The 8,257-nt window shown below is 42.3% G+C and overlaps 1 long non-coding RNA gene across 1 annotated transcript in view; it reads right to left on the bottom strand.

The window, feature by feature from the left end:
- The window catches only part of LOC106595596 (uncharacterized), a 23,984-nt gene extending 17,372 nt beyond the window's left edge, over nucleotides 1-6,612 (bottom strand). The window contains exon 1 of the long non-coding RNA XR_006763416.1: nucleotides 6,542-6,612. This is a non-coding gene — a long non-coding RNA (uncharacterized lncRNA). The remainder of the gene's footprint in view (nucleotides 1-6,541) is intronic.
- Nucleotides 6,613-8,257: the final 1,645 nt, after the last annotated feature.

Genomic DNA, 8,257 nt, shown 5'->3' with positions numbered 1-8,257 from the left:
AAAAATCCAGAAAAGAGTTGTTAAAATCTACAACCACCTAAAAGGAAGTGATTCCCAAACCTTCCATAACAAAGCCATCACCTACAGAGAGATGAACCTAGAGAAGAGTCCCTAAGCAAAGCTGGTCCTGGGGCTCTGTTCACAAACACAAACAGACCCCACAGTGTCCCAGGACAGCAACACAATTTGACCCAACCAAATCATGAGAAAACAAAAAGATAAATTCATTGACACATTGGAAAGAATTAACAAAAGACAGAGCAAAGTAGAATGCTATTTGGCCCTAAACACAGAGTGCACAGTGGCAGAATACCTGACCACTGTGACTGACCCAAACTTAAGGAAAGCTTTGACTATGTACAGACTCAGTGAGCATAGCCTTGCTATTGAGAAAGGCGCCATAGGCAGACCCTGGCTCTCAAGAGAAGACAGGCTATGGCACACTGCCCACAGAATGAGGTGGAAACTGAGCTGCACTTCCTAACCTCCTGCACAATGTATGATCATATTAGAGACACATATTTCCCTCAGATTAGACAGATCCACAAAGAATTAGAAAACAAACCCAGTTTTGATAAACTCCCATATCTATTAGGTGAAATACCACAGTGTGCCATCACAGCAGCAAGATTTGTGTGAAGAACAAACACCATTGTAAATACAACCCATATTTATGTTTATTTATTTTCCTTAACCATTTGCACATCGTTACAACACTGTACACATACATAATATGACATGGGGATGAGACAGAGAGAGGGGGATGAGAGAGAGAGAGAGAGGGATAAGAGAGGGAGAGAGAGAGGGGGGATAAGAGAGAGAGAGGGGATAAGAGAGGGAGTGAGAGAGAGAGAGGGGATAAGAGAGAGAGATAGAGAGAGGGGGATAAGAGAGAGAGGGGATAAGAGAGAGAGAGGGGTAAGAGAGAGAGGGGGGATAAGAAGAGAGAGGGGGATAAGAGAGAGAGGGGATGATAGAGAGAGGGGATGGTGAGAGGGGATGGTGAGAGGGGGATAAGACAGAGAGAGAGAGGGGATAAGAGGGGATAAGACAGAGAGAGGGGATAAGAGGGGGATAAGACAGAGAGAGGGCAATGAGAGAGAGAGAGAGAGAGAGAAAGGGGGGTGAGAGAGAGAGAGGGGGGGTGAGAGAGAGGGATAAGAGAGGAGATGGGGATAAGAGAGATGGATAAGAGAGAGCGGGATAAAAGAGAGGGGTATAAGAGAGAGTGGATAAGAGAAAGAGAGGGGGATGAGAGAGAGGGATAAGAGAGGGAGATGGGAATAAGAGAGAGGGATAAGAGAGAATGAGAGGGATAAAAGAGAGAGAGGGGATGATAGAGAGAGGGGGATGAGAGGGAGAGGGGGATGAGAGAGAGAGAGAGATAAGAGAGAGAGGGGATAAGAGAGAGGGGGGATGAGAGGGAGAGGGGGATGAGAGGGAGAGGGGGGATGAGAGAGAGAGAGATAAGAGAGAGAGGGGATAAGAGAGAGAGAGGGGATGAGAGGGAGGGAGGATGAAAGAGAGGGAGAGGTAGACAAGAGAGAGAGAAGGAGAGAGAGGGGAGAGAAAGAGAGAGACGGATAAGAGAAGGAGGGATAAGAGAGAGAGATAGAGAGAGGGGGATGAGAGAGAGGGGGGATGAGAGAGAGAGGGGGATGAGAGAGAGAGAGAGACGGGATAAGAGAAGGAGGGGATAAGAGAGAGAGATAGAGAGGGGATGAGAGAGAGAGGGGGATAAGAGAGAGAGGGGGGATGAGAGAGAGGTAGACAAGAGAGAGGGAGAGAAAGAGAGAGATGGGATAAGAGTAGGAGGGGATGAGAGAGAGAGAGAGGGGGATAAGAGAGAGAGGGATAAAAGAGATTGAGAAAGGGGGATAAGAGAGAGATAGATAGAGAGAGGGGGATAAGAGAGAGAGAGGGGGATAAGAGAGAGAGAGAGAGATAGAGAGAGAGGGGATGATAGAGAGAGGGGTGGTGGTGAGAGGGGATGATAGAGAGAGAGGGGGATAAGAGAGAGAGGGGGATGATAGAGGGGGATGATAGAGAGAGAGGGGGATGATAGAGAGAGGGGGATGATAGAGAGAGGGGATGATAGAGAGAGAGGGGATAAGACAGAGAGAGAAAGGAGATAAGAGAGAGAGAGGGGGTGAGAGAGAGAGAGGGGGATAAGAGAGAGGGATAAGAGAGGGAGATGGGGATAAGAGAGATGGATAAGAGAGAGAGCGGGATAAAAGAGAGAGGGGATACGAGAGAGGGATAAGAGAGAAAGAGAGGGATGAGAGAGAGAGGGGATGAGAGAGAGGGGGATGAGAGAGAGAGAGGGGGATAAGAGCGAGAGAGGGGGATGATAGAGAGAGAGAGGGGATGATAGAGAGAGAGGGGATAAGACAGAGAGGGGGGAAATAAGAGAGGGAGAGAGAGAGAGGGATAAGAGGGAGATAAGACAGAGAGAGAGAGGCGATGTGAGAGAGGGGGGGAGAGAGAGGGATAAGAGAGGGAGATGGGGATAAGAGAGATGGATAAGAGAGAGAGCGGGATAAAAGAGAGAGGGGGATAAGAGAGAGGGATAAGAGAGAAAGAGAGGGATAAAAGAGAGAGAGGGATGATAGAGAGAGAGGGGCGATGAGAGAGAGAGAGAGCGAGAGAGGGGGATGAGAGAGAGAGGGGGATGAGAGAGAGAGAGAGGGGGATAAGAGAGAGAGGGATGATAGAGAGAGAGGGATGATAGAGAGAGAGGGGGTGGTGAGAGGGGGATAAGACAGAGAGAGAGGGAGATAAGAGAGGGAGAGAGAGAGAGAGGATAAGAGGGGGATAAGAGAGAGAGAGAGGGGCGATGAGAGAGAGAGAGAGAGAGAGGTGAGAGAGAGGGATAAGAGAGAAAGAGAGGGATAAAAGAGAGAGAGAGGATAAAAGAGAGGGGGATGAGAGAGAGAGGGGGGGATGAGAGAGAGAGAGGGGATAAGACAGAACGGGGGATTAGAGAGAGAGGGGGATGAGAGAGAGAGAGGGGATGAGAGAGAGAGGTAGACAAGAGAGAGAGAAAGAGAGAGAGGGATAAAAAGAGATTGAGAAAGGGGATAAGAGAGAGAGAGAGAGAGAGAGAGATAGAGAGGGGGATGAGAGAGAGGGGGATGATAGAGAGAGAGGGGGTGGTGAGAGGGAGATAAGACAGAGAGAGAGAGAGGGGAGAGAAGAGAGGGAGAGAGAGAGATGGGATAAGAGGGGGATAAGACAGAGAGAGAGAGGGCGATGAGAGAGAGAGAGGGGGGGTGAGAGAGAGAGGGGGTGAGAGAGAGGGATAAGAGAGGGAGATGGGGATAAGAGAGATGGATAAGAGAGAGAGCGGGATAAAAGAGAGAGAGGGGGATGAGAGAGAGAGAGGGGATGAGAGAGAGAGAGGGGATGAGAGAGAGAGGGGGTGGTGAGAGGGGATAAGACAGAGAGAGAGAGAGAGAGAGAGAGGGGCGATAAGAGAGGGAGAGAGAGGGGGATAAGACAGAGAGAGAGGGGGATAAGAGAGAGAGAGAGGGGGATAAGACAGAGAGAGAGGGGGGATAAGAGAGAGAGGGGGAGAGAGGGGGTTGAGAGAGAGAGAGAGGGGTGGTGAGAGCGAGAGACAGGGGATAAGAGAGGGAGAGAGAGGGCGGGTAAGAGAGAGAGAGAGGGATAAGAGAGGGAGAGAGAGATGGGGATAAGAGAGATGGATAAGAGAGAGAGAGAGGGATAAAAGAGAGAGATGGGGATAAGAGAGGGGATAAGAGAGAGGGATAAGAGAGAAAGAGAGGGATAAAAGAGATTGAGAAAGGGGATAAGAGAGAGAGAGAGAGATAGAGAGGGGGATAAGAGAGAGAGAGGGGGATAAGAGAGAGAGGGGGATGATAGAGAGAAAGAGGGAGAGAGATAAAAGAGCGCACTAGCGACTCCTGTGTCGGGCCGGGCGCAGTGCACCAGGTCGCCAGGTGTACGGTGTTTCCTCCGCTGTGAGTTCTGTACATTATATCGTGTTGCTAAGTTCACTTCTCTTTACCCATGGTGTGTCAAAAGGTCAAAGGTGAGTGAGTGGGCCCCTGTGGTTCCAGTAGTTACAATAGCCCTGGGAAAGAGCCAATTAGCTACCGTCCAACAGCTAGCATGACCCCCCACCCTGCTGCACTCAACTGAGAGAGAGAGAGAGAGAGAGAGAGAAGGGGTCTGTTTGTGTAACAGACCCCGCAGAGTTCCAGGACAGCAACACAATTAGACCCAACCAAATCATGAGAAAACAAAACGATTATTACTTGACACATTGGAAAGAATTTAAAAAAAACAGAGCAAACTAGAAGCTATTTGGCCCTAAACACAGAGTGCACAGTGGCAGAATACCTGACCATTGTGACTGACCCAAAATGAAGGAAAGCTTTGACTATGTACAGACTCAGTGAGCATAGCCTTGCTATTGAGAAAGGCAGACCTGGCTCTCAAGAGAAGACAGGCTATGTGCACACTGCTCACAAAATGAGGTGGAAACTGAGCTGCACTTCCTAACTTCCTGCCAAATGTATGACCATATTAGAGACACATATTTCCTCAGATTACAAAGACCCACAAAGAATTTGAAAACAAATACAATTTTAATAAACTCCCATATCTATTGGGTGAAATGTCAGTTTGCCATCCCAGCAGCAAGATCTGTGACCTGTTGCCACAAGAAAAGGACAACCAGTGAAGAACAAACACCATTGTAAATACAACCCATATTTATGTTGATTTATTTTACCTTTTGTACTAACTATTTACACATCATTACAACACTGTATATATACACATAATGACATTTAAAATGTCTTTATTCTTTTGAACTTTTGTAAGTGTAATGTTTACTGATCATTTTTTATTGTTTATTATCTACTTCACATATGTTTCCCATGCCAATAAAGCCCCTTAAATTGAATTGAATTGAGTGAGAGAGAGGATAGAGAGCTCTGGCTGGCTAGGTTGAGGGGCTGCATAATTTGACATTTGATTATCCTGACCCACACACTCTCTTTGTGTTAGAAGTAATGTGTATTGAAGCAGTCCAGCTGCATGCTTGTTGCGATGATGCACAAGGTGTTGTTGTTGTCGTCGTCGTCTTTGGGTAATTTGAGGGGTTGTAATTCCATTCAGGAAACTAAACATTTAGAACTCCTTTCAGCTCCTGAGTTTGATATTTTAATAATATATTGTAACATATAGAAGTAAAATTATACATTACCTTCAAGTATATGACTAATGACTAAAAACAAAGAGTTTGATATATTAATAATATATTGTAACATATATTAAGAGTTTGATATATTAATAATATATTGTAACATATAGTAAGAGTTTGATATATTAATAATATATTGTAACATATATTAAGAGTTTGATATATTAATAATATATTGTAACATATATTAAGAGTTTGATATATTAATAATATATTGTAACATATATTAAGAGTTTGATATATTAATAATATATTATAACATATATTAAGATTTTGATATATTAATAATATATTATAACATATATTAAGAGTTTGATACATTAATAATATATTGTAACATATATTAAGAGTTTGATATATTAATAATATATTGTAACATATATTAAGAGTTTGATATATTAATAATATATTGTAACATATATTAAGAGTTTGATATATTAATAATATATTGTAACATATATTAAGAGTTTGATATATTAATAATATATTGTAACATATATTTACATTTTAGTCATTTAGCAGACACTCTTATCCAGAGCGACTTACAGTAGTGAATGCATACATTTCATTTCATGCATTTTTTTTTGTACTGGCCCCCCGTGGGAATCAAACCCACAACCCTGGCGTTGCACACACCATGCTGGAGTTGCAAACACCATGCTCTACCAACTGAGCCACAAGAGTTTGATGTATTAATAATATATTGTAACATATATTAAGAGTTTGATATATTAATAATATATTGTAACATATATTAAGAGTTTGATATATTAATAATATATTATAACATATATTAAGAGTTTGATATATTAATAATATATTATAACATATATTAAGAGTTTGATATATTAATAATATATTGTAAGGTCTGAGGTTAACACCGGCTTAGGAGATCTTCTACGTTTTGTTCAATGAGATAATATCAGTTAGTTAACATGACCTTTACGATGTATGAAGCCTTTATGTGCTTTATTTGCTTATTTGAAAACATTAATGCTTCAAAATTCCCTAAAAAGTGACGTTTGCTGATGAAGATTATCTCATAGAACAAAACGTAGAAGATCTCCTAAGCCGGTGTTAACCTCTGACCTTATTTTGGCATTTATCTATAAACCCTACAAAAAATATATATCATTTCCCCATAGTCTTTGTCCAACGAGCCATGGCGGAGTTAGTGCCTACAAAAAGATCCCATTACTATTGATCTCTATGGGCCCTGGGCCTGTGGGTGAAAAGCAGTGCACTAGATGGAGAATAGGGTGCCATTTGGGACACAGGTATGGAGGTAGTCAGAGAGGGCATGCTTACCTTGAAAAAGGGTAATATCTTTGACTAGTCCCGGCCCGAACAGCCCTTCCAAAATGCTTTCAAACCCTGCAGGGAAGACAGAGAGAACAACTAAATACAGGATTCAGGTTTGTATTAGACGGGGAGCAAGGTGCACTGGCTCACTTCCACTTACAGTTCTACAGACAGACCCCACCCCCCACACACACACACACACACATACACACACCTTGGCTTTAATTTTCTTTTCTTAAAAGCAAATCCCTTCTTTACCTAATATAACACTGTTAGCTAATGTCACTCACTTTTTATTAACTGTAAATACTGGATTCAGCTGTTGCTTGGCAACCCTGTGAAGTAACGCAAATACATATTGCAGTTTCCTCCGCCCCACACGTCCTTCTTTTCTTCCCTCCTCCCCCTCCCTCCCCTCCCTCTCCTCCACCTCTTCCTCCTCCCCCTCTCCACACTCTCTCTAAAAGGAAAGAGGAGGAGAGGAGAAGAGGAAAAGAAACTGCTTGGTGAAAAAGCTGAGGAGTGAAGATGGGTATAAGAGGTTTAAGGGGGTTGGAGTAGAGAGGTGGGGGTGGTATGGTGTTTGGGAGGGAGTGAGAAAGAGGGAAGCGGAAGGAAGGGAGAGCGGGGGTAACTCGACGGGAGGTTTTGTCCTTCAAGTCAAGCCTACTGTGATGCCAAAGGAAATGCGGGCAGATCAATACCACTTAAAATAAAAGTAGCTTGGTCTCCCAGCCTCTCTTTCGCCTTTGCTCTCCCTCTCTCTTTCCTCTCACTACTTCGCTCTCTTTCTCTCTCTCCCCCTCTCCTCTCCATGCAGGTTAAGAGGCAGAGCTGCTGCTAAGAGGGAGATTAAACTAGCTTTTGGGAACAAGTTAAGCTTAACCCTGGCTGTTATACATCCAGATCTGGACAACGGTTTTTAAGGTGGAGGAAGGGGGGGAGGGGGGGTTATTAGCTCCTGCAGAAGAAGCAGCCGTTCTTCCTGGGGTCCACAAACAACACCAAACAAGACAAGTAACAAAACACTGATACACAAGGACAGCCGCACACATTGAAAATACAACCATCTAGAAACAACACAACTAAAAAAATGTCATTAATAATAGTACAAACAACACAACTAAAACAATGTCATTAATAATAGTACAAACAACACAACTAAAACAATGTCATTAATAATAGTACAAACAACACAACTAAAACAATGTCATTAATAATAGTACAAACAACACAACTAAAACAATGTCATTAATAATAGTACAAACAACACAACTAAAACAATGTCATTAATAATAGTACAAACAACACAACTAAAACAATGTCATTAATAATAGTACAAACACAACTAAAACAATGTCATTAATAATAGTACAAACAACACAACTAAAACAATGTCATTAATAATAGTACAAACAACACAACTAAAACAATGTCATTAATAATAGTACAAACACCACAACTAAAACAATGTCATTAATAATAGTACAAACACCACAACTAAAACAATGTCATTAATAATAGTACAAACAACACAACTAAAACAATGTCATTAATAATAGTACAAACACCACAACTAAAACAATGTCATTAATAATAGTACAAACAACACAACTAAAACAATGTCATTAATAATAGTACAAACACAACTAAAACAATGTCATTAATAATAGTACAAACAACACAACTAAAACAATGTCATTAATAATAGTACAAACAACA

The sequence above is a fragment of the Salmo salar genome, unplaced genomic scaffold, assembly GCF_905237065.1.
Source record: "Salmo salar unplaced genomic scaffold, Ssal_v3.1, whole genome shotgun sequence".
NCBI lineage: Eukaryota > Metazoa > Chordata > Actinopteri > Salmoniformes > Salmonidae > Salmo > Salmo salar.
This window is presented reverse-complemented; position numbering and strand designations above follow the sequence as displayed.